This window comes from Dromiciops gliroides, chromosome 2, assembly GCF_019393635.1.
Source record: "Dromiciops gliroides isolate mDroGli1 chromosome 2, mDroGli1.pri, whole genome shotgun sequence".
Taxonomy (NCBI): domain Eukaryota; kingdom Metazoa; phylum Chordata; class Mammalia; order Microbiotheria; family Microbiotheriidae; genus Dromiciops; species Dromiciops gliroides.
The window spans coordinates 185,856,047-185,881,823 of record NC_057862.1 but is presented as its reverse complement, the minus strand read 5'-3'; positions in this window follow the sequence as shown (position 1 = coordinate 185,881,823).

Genomic DNA, 25,777 nt, shown 5'->3' with positions numbered 1-25,777 from the left:
TCTTTATCTTTAAAAAAAAATTCCTTCCTTTCCTAACTAGACATCCTTACTCTTAAACCCGAATTCCTTGTAACAACAATGTCAAAGTTGTGGCCTAATTTAAGATTCTGAGCCTCTCCATTGCTGTCACCTAACACTGACAGGCAATGATAGTGCTGGAATCTTGAGAATTGTCTCGATGGGAATAGCCCTAAGAAAGGTACTTATCTTTACCTATTGGGTACTGGATAAGGGAAGACCATTACAGTGACTATGTGTCCCAATTACAGCTTCCATTTTGCTATTGGATTGATAATTCCCTAATCTTACAAGTATCACTGAAACTTCTGGATCTATAGCAATGGATGTTGGATTCCTTCAGAGGATCATAAGATTATAGATTTAGAGCTTGAAAAAATCTTAGAGGTCATCATGTCTAACCTCTTTAGTTAACAGATGAGAAAATTTAGACTCATACCAAATAAAGGGACTTGTTCACACAGATAGTGAAAGGACCAGGATTTTAACCCAAGTACTCTGATTCCAGATCAAACACTCTTTCTATCACACCACAGTCATATAGTGAAAAGATCATTAACTGGAGAAGGAGCCAGAAGAGAACTGGGTTCAAATTCTGTTTCCCACATTTATTAGAAATGGAAAGAACCTTGGAAATAATTTATTCTAACCCCATTCCAATTTTTGCAGAAAGAGAAAATGAGACCCCAAAGTTATATCTGCTTCCAGAAGATTTTGTCATTAAAAGCCATAATAAAAATAGTAACATGGGGCAGCTAGGTGGCACAGTGGATAGAGCACCTGCCCTGGAGTCAGGAGTACCTGAGTTCAAATCTGACCTCAGACACTTAACACTTACTAGCTGCGTGACCCTGGGCAAGTCACTTAACCCCAATTGTCTCACTAAAAAAAAAAATGAAAAAAAATAGTAACATAGTCCATATGGAGACATCCTCAAAGACAGGAAAATATGTATTCAAGTATTACCTCTGATATATACTGGCTATGTGACTATAGGCAAATAATAACTTCTTTTTTCAATCTTAATAGTATTTTATTTTTTCCAGTTACATGTAAAGATAGTTTTCAATATTCATTTTTATAAGATTTTGTTTTCCAAATTTCTCCCTCCCTCCCTCCACCCCAAGACAGAAAACAATCTGATAAAGCGGATATATTTACAATCACATTAAACATATTTTTGCATTAGTCATGTTGTGAAAGAATCAGAAAAAAAGGGGAAAACCTTAAAAAAGAAAAAAAAGAAAAAAGGAGTAGAAATAGTATGGTTCAATCTGCATTCAGAATCCACAGTTCTTTTTTCTGGATGTGGAGAGCATTTTCCTTCATGAGAACATTGGAATTGTCTTGGATCATTGTATTGCTGACAGGAGCTAAGTCTATAATAGTTGATTATTGCACAATGTAGATCATACCATGTACAGTGTTCTCCTGGTTCTACTCACTTCATTCAGTATTAGCCCACTTAATAACTTAATCTCTTGGTGATGTAAACCTTTGTGTCAAGGAGCCAGCAAAACTCCAGAATATGAATTAGATTAAAATGTAATTTTGAAGTATTTAACAAAATAAACAAAAAATGCAATACAACATGGGTAATGTTAATTTGTGGTTTTCCAAGTCAATATGCTGCCAGAAGGGATCCTTTTCTTTTTGAATCTTATACAACTGCTCTAGGCAGCTCCAAGACTATCAGTTGCAGGGAAATGGCCAAATTCCATTGGTTGATGAAGATTCAACACAAGGAAGCTTCCAGTAAAAGTTCACTTCCAGTGAAATCAGAGATATATTTCCTATTTCCCACTTAAATAACACTTTAGGATTTACAACACAATTTCCTCAGAACAATCATAGGAAGTCAGGCATTGCAAATATTATCCTCACTTTATTGATGAGGAAATTGAGTCTTGCAAAATTTAAGCAATTACAACCGGGTCATATAGCTAGTAAGTGTATGAGTAGTGATGAATTTGTCTGCTATTTCTAAAGTGTGTACTTCCTCTTTGGCTCTTATGGGGTTGAGTTGGGTGCTATCTACCCCAGGTGATGCAAATGAGTATCTTGCATTCTAGGAGAGGTAGCATTGTATAATGTTGTGCAGGAATAGATTTGGAATTATTGGAACTAGGTTCCAATTCTGGTTCTGTTACTTACTATCTGCATTTCCTTGAGCCAGTCACTTAAAATTTCTGGGGCTCACTCAGTTCATTGTCTGTAAAATAAAGGGAGTTGGGTTGTACTCAGTATAAATACTCAAAAATTCTTTCTAGCTCTTAAATTCTTGATCCTGATACCATATGATGTAGGTTGTGTACTAAATTTAAATTTGAATTTAAATGCTTGATTTATTTTAGCCCTTCCTTGAGTGAAAATGTTTCAGGGACTTTATAAAACAATGTATAAATGTGCAAAAATTTACCCATGTGTGTATGTATATGCATATGCCTGTATATAACCATATTCCCATAAAGTAGGCAAGGGTATGAGAGGGGAAAATGTTGTGTGAAAGCTGTGTATGAGAAAAATTGTCTGTGTAGGAGTACTAGAGTAAGGTCAAACCATAAGTGGGCTGAAATTCACCATGTATTAGCCAATGAAAATAGAACATTTATTGCATTGTTCAACCTAATTTTTCATATCTATAGTTTATTCCTAGGAGTTTTCCCTACTGGAATGGAATTTCAAAAAACAGAGAAAGTTGAGGTTTAAATAAAACATATTTTATTATCTTGCATTGACTATGGATTGAAGAAATAATATGGTTTATTTCTTGGTGTTTTTTTTTCTTTTTGGCTCCAGAAAACAATGGCTGAGCTTGACTATTAGCATGTTCTGTGACTAACCATTGAACTTCTTTCTGAGTTGGCAGGCTTCCAGAAAGTAGAAAGCAGTATACATAATAGTGTAAAAATAGAATTTTAAAAAATAACTTGGAAAATACCAAATGCTGCAAGATGATCTTAGAAATGGAAAAAAAGAATATCTAATTATTTCTCTGGTCTATGACAGAACTAAAGCTTGGGTTCTTCTGTTCATTGCTGTGACCCATAGAGGAGCAAAACCCTTCCACTGATGAGCCTCAGAGGTCTATCTGTGGTTAGAACTTATCTCTGTGTTGGAATTAGGTAAGTAGTGTTCATTGCTTAGATGTTTTAATAGTGTATTATATATTAATGGTGTAGAAATAGTTTCATCAAAAAAATCATGAAAAATGTATACTTTATCAGGAAGATTAGAATACACCACAATTCAGTGAGCATCTAACAAGAGGTCAATGATGAATCTCTTTGGACAGAAACTATATTCTATTTGTAATTCCTATGCAAGACACATTTCCCACCAAATTGCACTCCTCTGAAGTTCTCCATCGTTTTGAATAAACTTCTAATATCCTGGAAGATCACTTCAGCTGTGAAACTTCCACCTTAGAAGTAACATTTGCCCCTAGGGAGCATCCATCTCATTGGATAGCCCCTTCCACAACCTCAATTTAAAAAGGTCACCCAGCAGCCATCTCACTAGGCTGCATGCCCTCATTTTGGGTACCTTTTCTCCTCTCTCTATCCCTTTTCAGTTTCCTTTTGTATGCTTTCTTATCCTTTACAATATAAGCTCTTTGAGGGCAGGAACTATCTTTCTTTTTGCTTGTAGTTATATTCTGTCCACTTAGCACAATGCCTGGCACATAATAAACACTTCATAAATGCATATGGACTCAATGACTGGAGACAAGTACACTATGCACATATGTCTAGGAATATTTTGTGCTCTTTCACTATCAGAGCTAAAAAGAAATCTCATGATATTATTTCAAGCTTTCTACACAAACACACATAAAGAGAAAGGTCTCTGAAAGCATGTAAGCAATATCCACTTCAAAGATGCCATTTTACTGGTCATCTTCAGGAAAAAAAACTAATTGTGGTTAGAGATGTAACTTGGGATTCTTGTACCTGGAGTGAATTTAATTGAGGAGGAGGGACAGTGAGCAGGCAGTCTCCAAAAATGAATGCAGTTATTTCAGGAAGAGGCAGAGAGAATTTTCCCTCAGTATGACTTTCAGATGGTTTGGAGAGAAGGTGAGTCCTGAGACAGTTGCCAGAATGATGGGAGCATGGGGATGGTGGTATGGTACAATTGAATGCTATGACAGTGCAAATCAGTGCTTGAGGCAAATATGGGGGATGGTGTTTACCACAGGGAGAAACTTCCTCAGGAGAAATAATTTACTTCTCACTCCCAACCCCAGCAAGGAAAGTTAGCTCCATTTATCAGTATCTTAGAACAAAGCCCCCAAAGTACCAGATTAGTTCTTTCTCTGGTTGTGGTCATTATTATATTTTTCTTTCTTATCTATTATTGGCAGACAGAAAGCTTATTCCAAATCATCTGGTTAAGCTAGATGACCATCACACTGCCAGAAGACTTATGTGGGTTTAGCTTATGTTGCAATACATAAATGGGATTTTTATTGTCATACACATGTAAGGAAAGTACAGGAAATGGTATTAAGATGGTTCATTATTTTAAGTGCACAGTGTGCAGTGTGAGAAAATAATGAGATTTGGCAGATACTCAAAGGCTCACATGGAGATTAATCTAAACTGATTGAATTAAGTGAGAGTGATTGACTTTGCTGATTAGCCTACTTCAGGTTAATTAGATTGTAACCACACCTGGCTGACCCTTAAGGCTGTATTGTTCTTAGAAACTAAAGACTTTGAACTTAACTCGAGACCATCTTCAAGTCCAGTGAACCAATGGATTTGGATGATGCCTACCAATCAGCTTGAAGCAGTGTGTAAGGACCGCCTCTGCTCCAGACCTATAAAAAGCTTCCACACTCAGTATGAGAGCAGTTCATGGTTGAAGCAGGCTTGTGGCAGAGGACTTGAGGAAGAACCAGACCAGCCTGGAACTCGACGCTAGATAGGCCTTTTCTTAACTCCATGTGTTCTCTTTTTTCTAATAACTAGTATGCTTTAATAAAGGCTTAATGCCCAAAGACTGGTGCTAAAGCTTCTAATTTAAGACAACTATACATTAGATTTTTTAGCCAACACATTCAGATTTTAAACATCACAACAGTTTCCGTGTTTGGTTCATTTCATTGATATTGTTGTAATTATCATGTAACTTATTTATCTGGTTCTGCTTGCTTCAGTCTTTATCATTTTATATCTTCCAATGCTTCTCTATTTTTCCTTCATCATTTCTTAAGATGCAGTAATATTATATTAGAAGCTATGTAAATCATATATGTTATCCTTTCATAAGTGTTTTACATTATTAACAGGCTTGTGTTCTAGTAACTACTGAGTGATTTTGAGTATCCAGTATATTTTTTTGTTAAATTGATATTTTGATTATATATTATATTGACTATTATATTCTTATATGAATGAATGAATAAAAATTACTAAGCAGCTGCTATGTGCTAAGTACTACTAAACTAAATGCTAAGGATACAAATATTTTAAAATTTTTTGTCCTTAGGGAGTTTGCATTCTAATCAGGGAAGATAACATATATAGAGGAAGGGTTACCTGTGAGGGGAATTCTGTTCTGGGGAGGTAGAAAGCAATGGAGGAAGGACATACATGGAAAGTAATAGGAAGATAGTGAGATGGCTTACATGAATGGCTAGATAAGATGTGAAGATAAGCCATGGTCTGCTTTCTTGGTCTAGCCAAAGATCTACATATGCTCAGTCACCAATTCTCTGGGTTGGGACCTATGACAGGAACTCCAAAAAAAAAAAAAAATCAGGGGATTAACTTTCCCAAGGGCTTGGCCTGGATTCTGGAAGATGTAGTATGGAAGTGTCTGGTGTGGAGATTTCAGATCTAGATGAGGACGAACAAGTCAACAACAGCAGGCAAATGATAAGAATTAACATGCTGAATATACAAGTTCATCTCTCTGTGTGTGGTAAACTAATATAAGGTACTCTTCATTTGAGGTGCCTTTGTTCATTTTGGAATATATCCCTCCCCACTTCCCTACCCAGCATAACATACTTTATAATAAAGAATAATAAAAAAAGGGAAAATAATAGGGAGAAAAAAGCAGTCAAGAGTGTATTCAATAACTGGCATCCATAGTACCATTCTCTTCCTCCATCCACTCCTCAATCTCCACACATATGTGACGAAAAGTGAGTTATTTTTTTTTTGTTCTTTCCATTTGTATTCTTGTAGTTGTTGTATAGGCTATTTTCCTGGTTCTGCATGCTTCATTCTGCATTAATTTATATCTCACAATACTTCTCTGATTTCTTCTTGGTCACCATTTCTTACATTTTATTCTTATGTTATATCCATATACCACAATTTGTCCAGCCATTCCTGAATGATTGCCTTAGTACATTTTCAAATAGCATAAGGTTATTCAATTATGCTATTCTTACTTGCTTCAGAGTTAAAGATTTCTCCAAAGGGCAAGGGGATGTAAACTAAGTTTGGCTTGTAATTTGAATCTTATTGCCAATGCACATGACTTCTCTTACTATTCAATTTAAGACTTATAAATTGCATTCTTTGTGCAAAACACTGTAAACAACCTGATATAAGAAGACAAAACTGAAGTCTCTGCCCTTAAAGAGCTTATATTCTATTTCACCTTTTGATCAGGATTTGGAGTGAAATAAATACAATGATATACTTTGGGTCCCATCTTGGTAACCTTTACTCAACTGCCAATTGTTCCTTGTCTGACAGTTTGGTGTGGTGCTCTTGACCCTGAATTATACATTATAGCTGATTAAACCCATTAATGTAGTTTATCAGTAAGAAAATTGGAAATTACCCTGACAAAGTTCCTCCAGGTATGAGTTGTTACTTTCAGAAGTAAGGATTAAGAATCCCCTGGTAATTGCCAGCTTTCTATCACTGGGACTCTAAAGTTAATAAAAAAAGGTTCTTTAAAACTATTAAATTTAGAGCAGCTAGGTAGAAGACCAGTTCTGGATTCAGGAGGACCTGAGTTCATATCTGGCCTTAGATACTTCTAGCTATGACCTTGGACAAGTCACCTAACCCCAATTGCCTCAAAAAATCAACTATCAAATTGTATAATAATAATAACTACTTATATAGTAATTTAAGGTTTGAAAATGATTTAATTACATGATTTCATTAGATCTTAAGTGTAACTTTTAAAGGTGCAGTTATTAATGTCCTTTATGTAGAAATTAGAAAATGGGGCTGATATGTTAATTGGTTTTTACATTACAATGGAAAATGTCTGAGGTATTTTATTTGAACCTAAGTTGATTAGATAAGAAGAGAATGAATGGGACTAGTTGATGATCATAGTATAGGAAAATGTATTCTATAATGAAAAGGAGAGAGAAGAGAGATGGTATTAATTCTTTACCTCAACCTTTGCTATGGAAGGCATTATTTAGCAAATGTTTATTTAAGTGCTTACTATGTGCAAACATAGTTTTTGATGCTGGGCATATAATCTCTTAGCAGGGCAAAGACAAGTAGACAAATGACAATGATACAAGGGAAATTATGATGAGTGTAAAGGAGAGGTCCACTCAATGTGTTAGAAATTTAAAGAGGGAGAAGATTACTTTTTTTAAAAAACATGAGAACACACAAGAGATTAGGGAAGGTTTCATGGAGAAGGTGAGATCAGAGTTTTACATTAGGAAGATTCCTCAGGTAGCAAGTATGAAGAACAGATTGAAAAGAAGAGTGACTGGAAACAAAGGTTTCAACTAGGGCAGATACAGGAATGGAAAAGAGTGATGGTATCTTGAGGTATTAAGGAGATTTCTATGCCTACATTATCTTTTCTTTTTGGGGGTGAGGTAGGGCAATGAGGGTTAAGTGACTTGCCCAGGGTCACACAGCTAGTAAGTGTCAAGTGTCTGAGCCCAGATATGAACTCAGGTTCTCCTGAATCCAGGGCTGGTGCTTTATCCACTGTGCCACCTAGCTGCCCTACATTATATTTTGAAGTGAGAAAATTGGGCATAGTAAGTTAAAGTAGTTATAACGTCTCATTTTTTGGAATCATATTAATAATCCAGTCGTATACAAATGAGCAGGAACAGATGGTTTCCACCCAACAGTTTTGAAGCATTTGAATTATGTAATTGTATAACTTTGGCCAAAGTGTATTACCTGGGTGGCAAATAATCACTGTCTGGTTGTCAATGGAACTTCCTTCCCTAAAAGAGCTGCCAGAGAGAATTTGAGAATTACTGACTAGTGTGTTTCATGCATGCATGCTTAAAAAGTAGGTGATTTTGAAGTGGTGACATTGACAATGATGATGATGATGTTGGTTCAGATGAGAACAAATAACTATGGTTACGTATATTGCCACCAATATATACAACTTAGACTGGTCTAATGTTATTAGGAAGTGTCCACAGATCACGTTTGCTATGAACCATGACACCCAGAAACATAACTAGCTATTATTTTCATTGTCATTACCTTGATAATTCTGTAAAGTTCTATCAAATCAGGAGCCAGATCTTTCACCCTCTAGTGGGTCTCTCATGCATATAGGCCTCCAAGCCAAAACTTGATGAGGGCCAGTATAATATAAAAACATACTAAGAGGGGCAGTATACTTGTTCATTTCTTATTCAGAAGGTACTGAAAACTTCTCACCCTCTTTTGTTAGTTGAATAAGTCAGAGCCAAGGCTACAGGTCATGCTTTCATATTTCTCTTTACTAGAAACAATATACAACTTCCCACTATAAGCCTTGGTTGCATTTACAATTTAATTTCTACAACAAACATGGTTTAGGCTGTGTATAACATTCTCCCAGAACATCGATGATTGGGGTTAATTCAAAGGTAAATTCTTTCCTACTAAGGCTTGAGTTGAATCTATTTGAAATTCTTTGCCTTACATTAGTGGAAAAAATATCATACTTACCCTAAAGGAATCTCTGCTTCTGGATAACAGAGACATGGCTATATTCATAATTTCAGTGCCTAGAGGCATCTGGGTACAAATCGCTATGTGTAGAATATTGGCAATGTTATAGATCCTAGTACTTTAAGAAGGAATAGAATTATTTGTATGTGTTACCTGGCAATATTTATAGCTAGCCTAGAACTACTCAGGTGCAATAGCTAGTTTTCCTTTTAGAAAAAAAGAAAACTCTAGTCTCATCCACCTAGTCTATTTTTAAAATCATTTTATTTTGGATGTGATTGAGACAAGAAAAAATTAATGAAATGTGATTGTTCCTTTTCCATTTTGTCAGAGAAAGAGTTTCTTGCAAATCCACCAGTTACTGCACAATAGGAAATAGAGGTAAGCTTGGGGAAAATACTTTTGACCCTCCATTATTTTTTCCATCATTTAATATAAATGATTTAATAAAAATATAACCATGGCTTCCAGAAGCATTAATTTCAACATCCATCATTATTAAGGACTTGTGGCATGTCCATTGGTTTAAAATACACATAAAATGCATTTTAAAAGATAAAACATGCCCAGCTGCATGTAGGAATGACCTTGGGTGTAGGTGGAATTGTTGGCTGTATATGTGCCATGGTTTCTAGAATATAGGATGTTTTATGGATTCCTTTTCTTCTGATCCATGATGCTCTAATTGTCAGAATTAGTATTGTTTCATTTTTTTGTTGTTTTGTTTTTGTTTTTGTTTTTTGCGGGGCAATGAGGGTTGAGTGACTTGCCTAGGGTCACATAGCTAAGTACTGTTTCTTAAATGCCTTGATAAGGTTATACATTTTGTTGGGCTAAGGCATTACTTAAGAGGCAGTTTGGCTTGGTGGATAGAGTTACACTTGAACTTAGAAGATAGTGGTACAAATCCTAACTCCTGACTCCTTAGGCTGTGTGACCATGGGCAAATGACTTTTTCTCAAGTATGGGCCATCTGTCTGAGATTATTTGCTAAGTGGTTATGTAGAATAAATCAAGCCACTTAAGGAATGAGATTGATGAATGGGTAGATTATAGTGGGATAATGGAGAAATCCACAAGCCAACTAGCATTTAATAAACACCTACTGTGTGCCAGACACTGTGCTAAAGAATACAAAGACAAAAATAGTCTCTGATCTCAAAGAGCTCGTATTACAGCAGGGGGCAACAATATGCAAACAATTATATACAATCAAGATATATGCAGGATAAATTAGGGGTAGCTCAGAGAAAAGACACTAACATTAAAGAGGGAAAGAAGATAGGAGAAAGTTAGATTTAGTAGGGACAATGTCATGAGAGGCTATTTTAATTGGAAATCTTTTTTTCAGCTAGGTGAGACAAATTATGAATGGGACCTGGAAGTACACAGAAGCATTAGAGAAAGACGAATAATGATAGAAGGTCTTGGTAATAGGTACAGTAGCCCAAACTAAGGTCAGTCCCATATGCAAATGGACATGGTTTTGGTTTTTAAAATGCATTTCATGCATGGTTTTCAATGAGGATGGTAGACCATCAAAGTCTGGCCATGGGGAATGAAGGGATGTATACTTAAGTGGGTAGAACATATATCAATGTAGGTGTCTGTGAGCAGGAAACAGGCACTAGGAAGGCAATGAGAGGAAGGTCAAATGCATAATTGGTAGGTCTATGTTAGGATCCTAGACTTCAGACTCAAAGGGACCCTAGAGGTCAGTCAGTCCAATTTCATAATTTTATACATGAGGAAACTGAGTCCCAGAGAAGTCAAATGACTTGATGAAGGTCACAAACAAGTGAGCGGTAGTATTGAGATTTTAACCTTTTTTCTCTGACTAAATTCTGTGCTTTTCCTACTCTACAAACATTTCTCATTATAAATCCAAAAATTTGCATGACTATTTTCCCTTTTCCAAGTGCATTGTAGCCTCTGAATAACTTTTTAAGGAAAATGATGATGATAGCTAATGTTTATATAGTGCTTACTGTGGGTCAGGCACTGTGCTAAGTGTTTTACAAATACTATCTCATTTGATCTTCACAACAACTCTGGGAGGTTGTTGTTATTATTATCTCCAGTTTACAGATGAGCAAACTGAGGAAAACAGAAGTTAGGTGACTTGTCCAAGGTCATATAGCTATGAAGTTTCTTTGGCTGGATTTGAATTCAGATCTTCCTGACTCCAAGCCCAAAGCTCTGTCCACTGCATCGCTTCACTGCTTCTTATCATTAGCTGATATGAACTCCTCCATTTAGCAATTAAAGTCCTTCATGACCTGGCCTGAATCTACTTTTCCAATATTATTGTGCATGATTGCCCATAAGATATTTTATATTCTAGATAAATTGGCCTTCCTATTGTTTTTTACACACAACTCTTCATCTTCTGTTTCTATGCTTTGCCATTGGTTGTTCATGAATGGGTAGAATGCAGTCCTTCATCTTTTTCTCTTTGAACCCCTAGTGTCCTTCAAGACTCATCTTGTTCCATCTTGTATAAGAAAACTTTCTTATTTCTCTCTAAAGAAAGTACCCCCAGTTCCTTGAATTTATTTTGTATATATTTTGATATACTTATATATGTACATCTTGTCCCTTTGTCTCCTTCCCCCTCAGTGAATGGAAGCCCAGAGATTGTTTCATTAATGTCTTTGTATCTCTATAGTGCCTGGCATGTAGTGGGTGCTTAATAAATTATGGATGAGGAAGCTGAAAGCCAGAGAATTTCAGGGATTTGTACAATGTTGTTGTCGTTTTTGGAGAGGACCAATAATATAATGGGGTGATGTCTTGACTTGTGTGTAAATTGAATTTAAGAGAGCAGAGTTGCATAAAGGTTTCAGCCTCACTTTCTCTTCAAGAGTCATCAAAGTCCAAAGGTAGGACCAAAATCAAGATGACTGGTGATGGCTTGGGATGCAATGGATGACTCTGGTGTCTTTGATGTCTGACCAAGCTTAAGGTGCTTGATAGCACCTGGTTAGTCACCTTCATGGCTGTTGGAACAAATTGTTCTCATTAGTCCATTCCATTTAGAGAAGTCTTCACATGCTTGCAGTTAGACATCTCCTTAACTCAACAATGGGTATGAGGCCTGTCAGTTACCCTCAGCCTGATTTAGCCCATTTGTCAAGACTGTTCTGCATGTTAGTATCTTGGAGCTCCAGGTGGAAGTTGGGGGGGTGGGCAGGGTTGTAAGGTTGTTCATAGAGTGCCAGGCCTAGAACCTAGGTTTCTCACTGCCAGATCCATGTTTTTACTTTATCATCTTATAATAGGATAATTTTCCTATCATTCTTTATAATAAGGTAAATTATAGTTTACTATGGTTATATTATGCTAACACCAAGGGGATTTACTTACTGAAGAATGAAAAGGACATTATATTATAAGGAAGATTAACCTATTAGGTAATCTTATAGTTTCAGGGACATTAGAATGAGGACACAGTATGGTTGTTATTTCTAACCACTATTTTTTCCCCCTGTGGAAGGTAGTCTGGCCTAATAGATAAAGACCTGGCTTCAGTATCAAGAAGATCTGGGTTCAAATTCTGCCTTTGACATGTATAGCCAGTGGGACCACATGTAAGTCACTTCAAGTCCAAGTGCCGTCTAAATACTTCCATCAGGGTAGCTAGGTGACCTAGTGGATAGAGCACTGGCCTTGAATTTTGGAGGACTTCATTTCAAATCTGACCTCAGGCACATACTAGCTGTGTGACCCTGGCAAGCCACTTACCCCCAGTTACCTTAAACATTTGGGGCCATCTCTAGTCATCCTGATAACATATTTTGACACTGGACCCATATGGCTCTGGAGGAGAAAGTAAGGCCAGTGGCTTTACATAGCCCTTCCTCTCTCAATCCAATTCATTGCAAGTCATGACATCTGTCATGGTCCTCTTTAATAATGAAGGACAGGGCAGCTAGGTGGCACAGTGGATAGAGCACTGACCCTGGAGTCAGGAGTACCTGAGTTCGAATCCGGCCTCAGACACTTGACACTAGCTGTGTGACCCTGGGCAAGTCACTTAACCCCAATTGCCTCACTAAAATAATAATAATAATAATAATGAAGGACAAACAACAACATCCCTCTAAGAAATTTTCAAAGACTAGGAGTTACAGACAAATTTCTGATTGGCAACATTGGACAGAAATCCTATATGCAGAGTGGCTCACTGATTTAGAACCCTACCTTCTGCCATCCCACAAGAATCCATTTTCCTTAGTGTTGATCCTAGGATAAAAAAGTTAGAGCCAGAAAAGAAGTTGGAGGCCATCCAGGAACCAAAGGCCAAGATAAGGTAAATGACTTTCTTAGGCTCACAAAGCTACTGAGTGTCTGAAGATAGATTCTAACTCAGGTCTTCTTGATTACAAACCCACTGCACCATGATGCCTAACACTAAAGTAAAGACATTTTCTAAAAAAGTGCATTTTCTCCCATACCACACTGCCCCACTTTGCATAGTTGGAGGAATTCTGAAAGCTTTGTAGGCCATATTTTTATCAATCAAATCACATTTTAAAAGCACAAAAGGGAACTGATGCTTTAAAGAAACCCAGCTGTGACTTCTTATGTAAAATGCTTCCTGTTTTTGTAGTCTTCTTATTTACCCAGCAATTTATAAGGTGCTGGTTTTCAGGGTTTTGTCTATTAGGGTTCTTTGAAAGGGACCCTTATGCATTACTTAGGACAAAGGCCCCGAAGGAAGGGCATGAAAGAAGGAATCTGGTGACTTCTATTATATGTGTGTATCTGCAATTGTGGTGGCCAAAGTTCTACATATTCATTGTATGTCATGTAGAACTCTGTGCCTATCTTTTTCTAGCTCATAAATATTGCTGATTTGCATATGCTAGGCTGCAACAACATTCCACATAAACTTCTCTTCCCTGAAGAAACACAGCTCCCGTCAAAACAAGTCCTTAAAAATATTTACAAAGCTGTAATAAACAACACTCCTCAAAAGTATCGTAAATAAAAAATCACCTCTTGAGGGGCAACACCAGTTTTATTTTCACTCATTAGGCCGTGTTTCTTTCCCACCACCAGTAAGTGATGTGGTCACCCTAACTCATGAAAATAAAGCTTGCTTTTTACCCTAAGAGATGATCTATTTCCCCTTTTATTCAGATAGATAAAAATACAGTCTTTACATAAAACTGTTCCCTGGAGACAAGGAAATGTTTATATTTGGCTTTGTGAAGCAGAATCTATAGGTAAGAAAATAGGAAATGGATAAGGACCAAATCAGATTGCTATCAGCAATAAATAGACCCATTAGCCTCTTGACACTGACCAAGTTGTTTTCTCCCTTTAACAACTTGTGGAATTAGGAGTCTATTTACAAATATCATTGAAAGATTTGGGAATATAATGTAACATAGAGTGTGGCTAAATTGGAAGGTTTTAGCGAAATGGTGACTATGGGTTTAGGCCAACTAGGGTACACTTAGGTTATGGAGCATCAACTTTGATATCTGATATTTATTACTGTGGAAACATGGGTGCTGTTCATTTCTACTGAGAGCCACAAGGAGGAATTTTTGCATCCTCTAACAGTATCACAAACCCTTTTTAGGGTTAGGGATATGGATAAATTGTTCTCTCACTTAAGAATTGGGCTGTATTTCTTTTCAAGGTGAGGAGGCAGAGAGTGAGGCACTGTCCAGTCAGTCAATGAGCATGTATTAAGACTTTAGCTTATGACAAACACTGATATGAGGTGGATTTAGGGGAGGTTGCTAAGGAGATAGGGCACGATCAGGAAACTTCCTCTGAAGGACTTCAAATGCTGTTAGCCATCTCTAAACTCAACACTGAGGGAAACCTTGGTCACCTTACCTTCTGTAAAGTTCTGTTCCTATTATTACACAAACAGAAACATTTGCATGAAAACAAAATAATTTTGTACTAGATGTTGTAGGAATGAAAACTCAACACTATTATAATAAATTTATAGCATTTTGAATTAGAAGGGACCAAGAGATCATCTACTCTGTGGTCCTCATTGTACATACAAAGGAACTCAGGTCCACAGGAAAATACATAGCTAGCATTTATATAGGTCTTTAAAGTTCACAAATAGTATCTTATTTTATCCTCACAACAGTCCTGGGTTGTAGGTGTTATTATTATCTCCATTTTATAGATGAGGAAAGAAAGGCAGGCAGAAGTTGTGACTCACCTGACTCACACAGAAAGTGTCAGAGGTGGGGTTTGAACTCTGGTTTGCCTGACTTCAATGTGCCAGGGTAGGGATTGAAGCATAGACCTTCTCACTTTGAATACTCTTTCTACTACATCACATTGTGTGTACTGGAAAAGGAATTTAAGTTGAAGCTGACCATGGTTGACTTAGACATTTTCCATCAATTTCTGCCCACCATACAAATTTATTCTATCTCTTGGTAGCATTTGTTCACCTTAATAGCAGAGATTGATGTTTCAGGATAGTAGCAGATCCAGAAAAGAACCCTTTGAACTCAAAAGAGGAACTCAATTATTCTGTTCCTTTCAATTGAGCAATCATTAAATGATTATTGGAGACAATATTTCCAGAAACTGTGTCAGGTACTGGGAATACAAATGAAAAATGAAAAAATAACCTCCCTTTCCTCTAGGAGCTCATATTCTAATAGAGTAAGATAGAATATACATAAGTAGGTATATATATATATATATATATATATATATATATATATATGAGAGAGAGAGAGAGAGAGAGAGAGAGAGAGAGAGAGAGAGAGAGAGAGAGAGAGAGAAAACATAGAAGATAACCTTAGAGGAGAAGGCAGCTGCGGGGACCAGATGCAGAAGGTGACATCTGAGCTCCAAATTCTCTCCCATCCTCCTCCCTCCTCCCTGATGGTAAGCAGTTTGATATAGGTCATACATGTACAATCACACAAAACATTTCCATATTATTCATGTTGTGAAAGAAGATACAGACCAAAACACACACACACACACACACACACACACACACACACACAAATAAAGTGAAAAATAGTATGCTTTGATTTGCATTCAGATTCCATCAGTTTTTTTCCTCTGGAAGTGGATAGCATTTTTCACCATGAGTCCTTCAGAATTGTCTCGGGTCATTGTATTGCTGAGAAGAGCTAAGTAATTCACAGTTCATCATAATACAATATTGCTGTTATTGTATACAATGTTATCTTGGTTCTTCTCACTTCACTTTGCATTAGTTCTTTGAGTCTTTCCAGGTTTTCCTGAAATCATCCTGCTCACTATTTCTTAGAGCACAATTATATTCCATTACAATTATATACCATAATTTGTTTAGCTATTACCCAATTGATGGGCATCCCCTCAATTTCTAATTCTTTGCCACCACAAAAAGAGCTGCTATAAATAATTTTGTCCAAATTTTTGTCCCTACCCTTTAAAAAATCTCTTTGGAATACAGACCTAGTTAATTCTATTGTTGGACCCAGGGAATGCACAGTTTTATAGTCCTTTGGCATAGTTCCAAATTGCTCTCTAGAATTGTTCAGTTCACAACACCACCAATAGTGCATTAGTGTCCCAATTTTCCTACATCCCCTCCAAAATTTATCATTTTCCTTTTATGTCATATTAGTCAATCTGTTAGGTGTGAAATGATACCTCAGAGTTATTTTAATTTGTATTTCTCTAATCACTAATGATTTAGAGCATTTTTTCATATGTCTATGGGTGGCTTTATTTTTTTTTTCTGAAAACTGCCCATTAATATCCTTTGACCATTTCTTAATTGGAGAATGACTTGGAAAGCCAGGATTCTAAAAGACAGAGATAAGGAGGAAGGAATCCCAGGCATGGGGGACAGCTAGTGAAAAGTCATGGGGTGTCAAGTGTGAGAAGCATAAATAAGCCAGTGTTTCCAGACCACAGATGAGCAGAGGAAGAGTAACATGCAAACGTATCAGAAAGATAGGAAAGGATAAGGTTGTAAAGAACTTTGTCAATCAAAGGACTTTATATTTGATTCTAGATATGAGAGGGAACCCTTGTAGTTTAGGAGAAATAAACTAGGAAAATTGAATCTTCCTCAGATTGACAGGCTAATCATACTAGTTAACATTCCTATGGCATTTTAAAATTTGGAAAGTGTTTTCTATATGTGATCTCATTTGAGCCTCATAAAAGCACCACAAAGTATATATTGCAAGCATTATACCCATTTTTTACAGATGAGAAAGCAAGTTTGGAGAAGCTAAGCAACTCTGATATTTTGAACAATTAATGTACAAGAAACCAATTTCAAACGCAGGCATCTCCTGATTCTAGGTCCAGTATTCTACCTGTTGCTCTATGTCTCCTTCCTGTGACAAGCTGACTAAAAGGAACATGGTAAACTCATTATGACATTAGCAGTAAATTCCAGATCATGGTTGTAAACTTTTGTTTATTTTTATTTTATAAAAGTGTTTTATTATTTTCCAGTTACATGTAAGGATAGCTTTCACATTTGTTTTCATAGGATTTTTAGTTCCAAATTTTCCCCCCACCTTCTCTTCCCTCCCCCTCCCCAAAATGGACAGCAATCTGATATAGGTTATATATGTACAATCACAGTAAACATATTGTTGCATTAGTCAAATTGTGAAAGAAGAATCAGAGCACAGAGGAAAAACCTTAAAAAAGAAGGAAAAAACCAGCTCAAAAGTAGAAACAGTATGGTTTAATATGCATTCAGAATCCACAGTTCTTTTTTCCTGGATGTGGAGAACATTTTCTATCATGAGTTCTTTGAAATTGTTTTGGATCATTGCACTGCTGAGAAGAGCCAAGTCTATCACAGTTGATCATCACACAATGTTGCTGTTACTGTGTACAATGTTCTCCTGGTTCTGCTCCTCCAACTCAGCATCAGTTCATGTAAATCCTTCCAGGTTTCTCTGAAATCCTCCTGCTCACCGTTTCTTATATCACAATAGTATTCCATTACATTCATATATCACAACTTGTTTAGCCATTCCCCAAATGATGGGTATTCCCTTGATTTCAAATTCTTTGCTACCACAAGGAGAGCTGCTATAAATATTTTTTTGTACATGTGGATCCTTTTCCCTCTTCTATGATCTCTTTGGGATACTGACCTAGTAGTGGTATTACTGGTTTAAAGGGTATAAACAGTCCCTTAGCCCTTTGGGCATAGTTCCAAATTGCTCTCCAGAGTGGTTGGATCAGTTCACGGCTATGGTGGTAAACTTTTCAAGGGATCTAGAATGTCATTAAAGGTATTAAAAGTATAACTTTAACCATCAGAAATCACTTCCATGGGTAAGTGATTCCTAGGGAAAAGTTTACTCACTCCTGTACTACCAGGTTATTTTAATTGTTGAATTAATGCTGATTTAAATAAGACCAATAATATAATACCAATATACTTAAATGCTGATCTGACAATATCTCCCTCCTTCCCCCTGTTCAATAAATTCAACAGTCCCTATTGCTTTCTTTTTTCCCCTATTACTTTCTTTTTTTTCTTTTTTCCCTCTATTACTTTGAAGAACAAATAGAAAATCCTCTGTTTGGCTTTCAAAGCCCTTTATAACTTGGGCTCTTTCCTATCTTAATGTTCTTATACCCTAACTACCTCCATCCTCTGTGATCCAGTGACACTGATATCCTTACTGTTCCTTAAACAAGACTCTACATTCTGACTCTGAGCATTTTCAGTGATTGTCCTCCATGCCTAGAACTCTCTCCCTCCTCACCTCTACTTCCTAGCTTCATTTTTTCCTTCAATTTTCATTTAACATCCTTCCTTTTACAAAAACCTTTCCCATTGCTACTTAATTTTAGTTCCCTCCTTCTGACATTACTCCCAATTTATTTTATATATATGTATATATATATGTGTGTGTGTGTGTGTGTAAATATATATATCTATATTATTTGTACATAGTTTTTTGTGTGTTGTCTTCCCCATTAGACTGTGAGCTCCTTGAGGCCAGGCACTATTTATTTGTGCCTTTCCCAACCATTAGCACAATGTCTGGAACATAATAGTAGCACAATAAATACTATAGTTGCTGAGTCAACTGACTGAAGTCTCATAAAGATCTTTTTTGAATAATATTCAATAATTTTAAAGATTTAATCAAGCAAAAAATAGAGAGGAATTCAATTGAATTGCATTCAATTCAATTCAAAATGCATCTATCAAGTGTCTACTATATATAAAACACTGAGCTTGGCATTGGGAGACGAAAAGCAGCAACAAAATCAAAACAGTCCCTATCCTCAAGAAATTTACATTTTCTTGGAATGTGTCCATGCAACATATGTTGACTTCATTTCCAAATTTATCTATATGTGTATGGTCATGGGAGTTGTTTACAAATAGAAAGGACATCTTTCAGTATGAAGGCAAAAAAAAACAGGAAAAACTATCCATTCCCTACCCAATAACTGCAGAAGTTTTAATGGCATACAAACCAGTCCTGAGTAACAACATCTCATATTATTTTCTGAGACTACCCTCTCCTATCTTCTCACATTGATACAGTGAAAAGTGCCTTTTTAGGGAGAGGACTTCAGTTTGAATCCTGCCTCGGTGCCTTCAGGCAAGTTAATCTCTCTGAATTTCACATTGTTCATATGACAAATGGGACAATTGTACCACATGGTCTAGATGGTTCATTAAGGCTCAAAATATATTATTTAAATCTCTCTCTTTAAAAAAAAGGTGGTAGGCATAACATGTCCACCCAAGTAGGTCCATATTGAGTTTTTTCTCTAATAGCCTTGGTATGAAATATTGTACTGAGAACAATTCAGAGGAAACATTATGGACTCCACATACTAGGAGGAAGGAAAGCCAAATTGAAGAAAAATAAAAACATAAATTTTTAAGGAAAAAAAACAACATTCATGGTCTTTTGACATGGGTTGGCTAAGGAAGCTGCATCTTGAGAAGTTAAAAAACCAAGGTAGATTTTCTTCTCATCTTGTTAAGCTAACTTGATCCTTCATAAAGGGATAATTTTTAACAGCTCTTCTTGGCTGTGCTTTGAAAAGGAATAAACAATATTTTAGCAATAAGCTAATATTGAAAGACTAATTTCACTTGAAATGATTTCTTTTATGTGAAGAATTAGACTTTGTGAGGATACAATCCATCCATTGAAACATTGAAGTTATTAAGTAGTGGAACAAAACAATGCTACCATTATATAGTATTCAGATTTGACAGATGAGAGTTGATTCTCTTAGCAAACATGTACTTTGACAAGACTTGCCTGTCAACTTGCAAGTACAGCTTAATGAATGAATGCAGCATAACATCATATTGGCTATGAAAGCTTCAAGAAACTAATATCTTGGACCAAAAATACATATTTTTTGTGAATAAGGTGGAGAAATAGGAGGATAGTGCCATTTGACGTAGTCATAGCTAATCAAACATGGTTGATCATGGAGATAACAGATTGATGTCAGAAACATGAGCATGACAGAAGTTCATTATGTCATTGTTGTTTAACAGCAACAACAACAACAAAAACCCTACTATGATCATAGATACTGTGAGATTTAAAATTGGATATTAGATCATAAATCTCCCCTCTTTAACCTTTCCCTTAATTTATCTCCCAGACTAGTAAATGGAAGAAGCTTCTGGTTTTCTAGTTAGAGCTTTTATTGTATGGTAGTCACAAGGTGATGTTGACTAGAAGGATAGGAAAGTAGAAATACAATACAAATCGTCTTAAGTCTAAGCTTAGTCTATATTCCGTATAAAACTCACCAAAAGTTGAAGGCCACCTTTGGGGAGAGAGAGAGACCGTGTCAAAAGCGTGCTGCTGCTAACCGAGCCGGGCCCAGTCGAACTCTCGTCAGCATCAGTCTGTGCAGTGCAGTCAGGAGACCAGCAGAGCAGGAAAAAAAGTCCCCACTTCCGTTCTCTCCTTGCCTTTTAAGCTCACACCCCGGAAGTGGAGTGCTAGCAGGCAGTCTGACGTGCACAGCAGGCGGACTGGCATGCGTAGCTCATGCCATTGGTCTCCTCCCCAAAAGGGTGGTCCTTCAAAAACTGGCATCTTTCAGTTATCCTAACCGACTGTTAAAAACTTTCATTTTTTTTTACCACATTTCCCCCCTTTGCTTCCTCAAGAAACGGAATGTTTCCTTGATGGAACAGTAAAAAGAATATAATAACTATTGCTAACTAATAATATGTGAATAACAATATAGAAAAGGAAGAGAGGAAAGTTTTGTTCAGAGGGGCAATTTTTTTTTGTCCTCATGAACTGACGCTTTGACATTAGTCTTGCAAAGGGAGAGCCTCTGCAGAGAGTACATGTTACAGATAGTATATATTATAACAGAAAGGAAATAGTAAAAACTAATAAAGCAAAACAGTTCATATAAAGTCTCTGAGTTCTCTTATCTTCTTGAAGTGGTAAGATGTCATCGGGAGGAAACTGGATTCTGGTCTGGAAAACTGGATTCTGGACTTTGGTCTGGAAAGCTGGATTCTCTTCTTTAACTGTTTGAATTGCTGCATTTTTACTAAACCTTATCATAGCATTGTCAATGATCAAATTAATAAATTCCATTACATTCCTTCCTTTATATCCTTAGACTTCTAATAGAGGGTTGAGGTAGTTATGCAATCTGTAACACTTTTTACCACCATGTGTCTGGATCAAAGCCAAATTTAGTATGTGTTCATGACACCTGAAAATGTTATGGAAAGGTTATCATACCATATCTCATGGTTCCTAGACAGCCAGTGATTGTGGTAGGGCACATGTGAGTTCAACTGAGTGAGATAAAAAGATAAATAAGTTCGGTTAAATTAGCAGGGAGAGAGGATGAATACTGGACTGTGCCTAGTAATTGTGCTCTACATAGTCACCATCATAAGCAAACTATGGACTTACGTATACCTGTCTCTCCTTTTGTTGCACATATATTCTCTTCAGGGCCTGCATCAGAGTTCACAGCAAGTTAGTCTCTGAAATGATAAGTTTCCATACTCCCGAAATCTCATTAATTTCACCAAAGACAGTATGATGGTAAAAATGCGTGCTATGCTGCATAACTGAGAATATATTAGTGATATATACAATAATTCCAAACCATAGCCAGAGTATAATGACATATAAATACTAAACGAATGTAAAAATGTGGAGTTCTCTAGCATCAGTTTTGTCTGTGCCACTGATTTTCAATAAAGGCTGATTTAACTGATGAACTACCACATTCAGCTGATGCTGTTTAGCAAATGCTACAATTGTATCATTTCCTCCGCACTTTCCAAATTTCTTTAATTCATCAACATATTCTTCAAAAGGGGAGTCATTTACTCTAAAAGACTCAAACTCTTGTCTATGGTTAACCATATAAGAAGCAGCTTCTTGTCTATGTCTGAGATGATTTCTACAGTGACCTTCTATCTGGTCTGCTAAAGCCCTAAAAAGGCAATTTCCGTCTCCTGATACTTTACGAAGACTGATTCCCAAAGCATTTATCTGATCAGTGGGATTATCAAATAGGAACTGCCTGTTTCCTCTGAACTCTCTTTGCTCTTTAACAGTTGCTATCGTTAGGGTTTTTAGCTCTTTAGCGTCTACCTCAGGTCTATCTGAAATCTCTTCACCTATGAATGGTGCAGGCTTTACATGAGAGCAGTGAATCCATGAGTCTTTTTCACCAATTTTAATGGCAGTAGGAGTTGTCAATAATACCTGAAAAGGTCCTTCCCAGGCAGGAGAACAATAAAGAAAATGACTGTTCCAATTTTAGTGGAAAGAACAACCAACACAAAACAAGTAAAATTGAATGGAAGGAAGGAAACAAGCATTTATTAAGTACCCATTTTGTGACAAGTACCATGCTAAGCATTTCACAAATATCTCAGTTGATACAACAACACTGTAAGGTATGTGTCATTATTTTCATTTAACATTTGAGGAAACTGAGGTAAACTGGGGGTAAATGACTTGTCCAAGATCACATAGATAGTATCTGAGACAGGATTTAAACACAGGTCTTCCTTACTCCAAACCCTGAATTTTATCTACTGCCACCTAGCTGTTCCTGAATGTTGTGGAATTATAAAGAATAGATCTGGGGGCAGCTAGGTGGTGCAGTGGATAGAGCACTGGCCCTGGATTCAGGAGGACCTGAGTTCAAATCCAGCCCCAGACACTTAATAATTACTAGCTGTGTGACCCTGGGCAAGTCACTTAACCCTAATTTCCTTACCAGAAACAAACCAAAACCAAAACAAACCAAAAAAAGAATAGATCTGGCTCCAAAGAAGAGATTTGAGAAGATACCAGGGCCTGATTCATTGTAGAGGTAATGTTCCATGGATGTGGAATATTGTGCATAAGGTCATATTTGTTAATATATTAATTTTCACCGAATTTTGTTCTCATTCTTTTTTTAAAAAAGTCACCTCTTAAAATAAGTTATGGCTTTCTAGAAGAGGATTGTGGGAAGGTTAACATAAAATTTATCTTTAACATGGGGATAAAGACAAGTGCTGTAACCCCCCCCCCAAAATCTACTTTAATAACCCCCCTGATAAATGGTCAAAGGATATGAACAGGCAGTTTTTCAATGTAGAAATAAAAACTATATATAGTCATATAAAATGCTCTAAATAATTATCGATTAGAGAAATGCAATTTTAAACAACTTGGAGATATCATCTCTTACCTATCAGATTGGCTAAAATGATAGAAAAGGAAAAATGACAGATGTTGGTGGGAATGTGGAAAAATTGATATATTAGTACACTGTTGATATAACTTTGAAGTGATTTTACCATTTTGGTGATCATTCTGGAATTATGCTCAAAGAGTTATAAAACTGCATATGCTTTGACACAGCAATACCATTATTAGGTCAGATTCCAGAGGTGATCAGGGAAAAAGGAAAATAACTGAGCTGTTCTAAAATATTTATAGCAGCTTTCTTTGTGGTGGCAAAGGACTGGAAATTGAGAGGATGTCCATCAATTGGGGAATGGCTAAATAAGCTGAGGTATATGATTTTGATGGAATACTATTATGCTATAAGAAATGATGAGCTGGTTGATTTTAGAAAAACATGGAAAGACTTATATGAAATAATGAAATGTGAAGTGAGCAGAACCAAGAGAACATTGTCTACAGTAACAGCAATATTGTTCAAGGAAAAATTGTGAACAACCAAGTTATTTTGAGCACTATAAATACTCAAACTATAAAGGACCTATGAAGGAAAACATCATATACCTCCAGAGAAAGAACTGGTAAATAGACACATGCATAGTATGGTTTTAACATATATTTATAAATCTGTGTCAAATAGTGGCCTTCTCTAGTGTGGGGTGGCCAAGGAAAGGAGAAAACATTTTGGAACTTAAAATGTAACAAAAAAAAAGAGAAAAAAAAATTTAAAGTATGAAAGCTCAGGGCAGCTAAGTGGCATAGTAGATAAAGCACCAGCCTTGGATTCAGGAGGATCTGAGTTCAAATCTGAACTCAGAACCTTTACACTTACTAGCTGTGTAACCTTGGACACATCACTTAACCCTGATTGTCCTGCAAAAAAAAATTACAAAAAAGCATGGAAGCCCACAAAGGGCAGGAGGAAAAAACAACTGGATGCCCTTATGTATAAAGCAATTACTGAACTATGTTTTCAGAGACTGAGGCAAAATTTCTCCTAAAAGAATGGAGTCATAGATTTCTATTTGGAGAATTTTTAGAACTGTAAATAATCTTAGGGATTACATAAATTGTCCTGTTCATTTTTTTTTTTACAAAGAAGAAAATTGAGTCCCAGAATGGTAAAGTGTTGGCCAAGGTTATATAGCTTACTAGTGGAAGATTTAATCAGTCAATAAGGTCCTAGTTAGGTCTATATAAAGATCAAATTCTTTGGTTCCTAGATATATAGACAAAAATATTCAATTTTGTGTAGTCTAGTGTACATGTGTGCCTTGTTTATATATTCATGACTGGTTAGCTAATTTGAAAGCCACTTACATGTTGTATAAATTTTTGGAATGCCCTTGCTAAATTGCATATGTACAAGCATGGAAATACATTTCTGTTCAACAGCTAAAAGAATGAAGACTCATGTGCTTGATTTTTTGGTGCATGACAATTTATGGAAATCAAAAGCTATGTGATGGTTGACTGATGTATACACTAACACTTTGTGAAAATGCCTTGAAGATTCCATCACGTTTCTTCTTGTGCTTTCCTCTGTAATGAAGGACGACATGTTTTATTACAAATATTATGTCTGTCTGCACAAATACTGGTTTGGATCATGCCATTCATCTCCTTCCTACCGCATTTTGACCTAGTCATTACTGAAAACCATATACTTAAGTTATTTCTCCACTGTGACTTAATACCAACTGTAGGAAATGGTCCAACAGCTTACCTGTATCTCTGACATATTCAATGTTTTCCTCCAAGAGATGCTTGAGGGCACTAACAAATAGCATTATATAGCATCATCCATCTCATGGGAATTCACTTGTGAATTGTATTGAGATAATGTTGGTTTTAAAAAAAGAACAATTCAACATTCTTGAGCTGGTTTTGAGGAACCAAAAAATAATTGTGCTATCTTCATTTAACATATGAAAAAACTGAGACTTCACATGACCTCCAAATCAGAGAATTTTAATAACAAAGGGCATATCAGAAACTATTTTTCAAAAATTAAGGTCAGTCTATTGTCCCCTAGAACAGGGATTCTCAACCATTCTTGGTCCTAGTACTCCTTGACATTTAATAAATCTTCCTATAGACCCTATTCAATATAAAAGGAAATAAGTTCTAGAGTTAACTATGTTTAGGCATATA